Source organism: Schistocerca cancellata, unplaced genomic scaffold (genome assembly GCF_023864275.1).
Source record: "Schistocerca cancellata isolate TAMUIC-IGC-003103 unplaced genomic scaffold, iqSchCanc2.1 HiC_scaffold_649, whole genome shotgun sequence".
In the NCBI taxonomy this organism is placed as follows: domain Eukaryota; kingdom Metazoa; phylum Arthropoda; class Insecta; order Orthoptera; family Acrididae; genus Schistocerca; species Schistocerca cancellata.
Window position 1 is genome coordinate 210,001 of NW_026046660.1, and position 2,500 is coordinate 212,500.

Genomic DNA, 2,500 nt, shown 5'->3' on the forward strand with positions numbered 1-2,500 from the left:
ACTATCACACATTACTCTCTGCCTGTAACAGACACAGATACAATATGTAAGCACCAGCATGGACCAACGTCCGGTGCATCCTCTCCGCCACAGTACACCATCCACACTATGATAACCACACCAGGGGGTCCAATTCTAAAATAGAATATCCCACCCGTCCGACATCCACAATTGCTCAGATAAGCCACCAACACCCACACATGTCCTACACAGGGGTGCACCCAACACCACCTCACTGCCTCCTGTTACGGCACAGAAACAATGGCAGGAATGAATCACACAGGTCTGCCGCTCCCTTGCCGCAACCACAGACGCGGCGCGCCTCCAGTCACGAGCGAAAAGCGCATAAGCGCATCCTGACGAGACATAACTGCTGTGACATACTGACGCTGCCTCCGACATTCACTTACAATGATCACTACCAACGAACCTCGGCCCCCCCCCCCCCCCAACACACGCTCTTACCACGTTGTGTACTGTAATCCAACCCATTTCGCACCTTAACCTAACCCATTTTGCACCTTAACCTAACCAAATTCGTAACGCAATTTGTACCGCAATGTAACGCAATTTGTACCGCAATGTAACGCAATTTGTGCTTAACCTAACCCACGTTGTGCCTTAACCTAACCCACGTTGTGCCTTAACCTAACCCACGTTGTGCCTTAACCTAACCCACGTTGTGCCTTAACCTAACCCACGTTGTGCCTTAACCTAACCCACGTTGTGCCTTAACCTAACCCACGTTGTGCCTTAACCTAACCCAAGTTGTGCCTTAACCTAACCCAAGTTGTGCCTTAACCTAACCCAAGTTGTGCCTTAACCTAACCCAAGTTGTGCCTTAACCTAACCCAAGTTGTGCCTTAACCTAACCCAAGTTGTGCCTTAACCTAACCCAAGTTGTGCCTTAACCTAACCCAAGTTGTGCCTTAACCTAACCCAAGTTGTGCCTTAACCTAACCCAAGTTGTGCCTTAACCTAACCCAAGTTGTGCCTTAACCTAACCCAAGTTGTGCCTTAACCTAACCCAAGTTGTGCCTTAACCTAACCCAAGTTGTGCCTTAACCTAACCCAAGTTGTGCCTTAACCTAACCCAAGTTGTGCCTTAACCTAACCCAAGTTGTGCCTTAACCTAACCCAAGTTGTGCCTTAACCTAACCCAAGTTGTGCCTTAACCTAACCCAAGTTGTGCCTTAACCTAACCCAAGTTGTGCCTTAACCTAACCCACGTTGTGCCTTAACCTAACCCACGTTGTGCCTTAACCTAACCCACGTTGTGCCTTAACCTAACCCACGTTGTGCCTTAACCTAACCCACGTTGTGCCTTAACCTAACCCACGTTGTGCCTTAACCTAACCCAAGTTGTGCCTTAACCTAACCCAAGTTGTGCCTTAACCTAACCCAAGTTGTGCCTTAACCTAACCCAAGTTGTGCCTTAACCTAACCCAAGTTGTGCCTTAACCTAACCCAAGTTGTGCCTTAACCTAACCCAAGTTGTGCCTTAACCTAACCCAAGTTGTGCCTTAACCTGCTCTGTAATTGGCATATGACACGTTACATTAATCCAGTGTTGTCTAACCACAACCCTCTGAATATAGTTCGCTACTCGCACCGCCCACCCTCTTGTGTATCGTTTCATGTTCAACACTTCGCAAGTGTTGCTTACTTTTTACATGCTCCCGCTGTACACTGTAATGTGGACGACTGCAGGATGTACATCGCCCCCCCCCTCCCCCCTGCCTTCGCACGCTGGTCGTTCAGGTGCTTGCGTGTTCAATGCCCTTCGCAGCTGTTCACTGGCATTCGCATGTCGAAGCGCTCAGTCTACGTCGTGGTACGGCCTGTGTCCACTGTCCGCTGATGTCGTAAGCTTAACCCTCACATTGTACTGCACATAGGTCCGTATGTACTGAATGATACGCTGTGGCACATGTGTGACTGTACAACGACTGCGCCCAACAACAGCGAACCATACGGTCCAAATGTTGTGCACTCAGCCACGTGCCGTCTCCCCTTAACAGCTACATTGCAGTGTGGTACGCCATAGAGACGTGTGGGAGTAACGGACGCCCTGGATGGCGATCAGCATGAGCCGTCTGTTGATGTAGTGGCGCGTGTATTCAAACGTAGTCGTCTCTTCTCACACAGTGTGATAGCATGGTGCACCGCGTTCCACATCTGCGACATGGTACAGATGCTGGTTGACAGTCGGTCTCGTAATGGACATCGCATACGTAGGGGGCCACCTCCCACGTGTTCTCTAGTCGTGCACATTTTGTTGCGTGTATGTGGGCAGACGTAGTGTGTCGTGACACCTAACAGACAGGTATGCAATAATCGTTGCATTTGCAAACTGGGATGGACGTCTACGTTTGCTGGTGACGTTACGCAAATGAACAACTGGTAAACCCATTGTGGTGCGGTTGTTGTTGCTGGAGGTAAATCAGTAAGGGCAAATCTGTGTGTGAAGCGATACGCGGCGGTGGCTGGGCGGGACCGT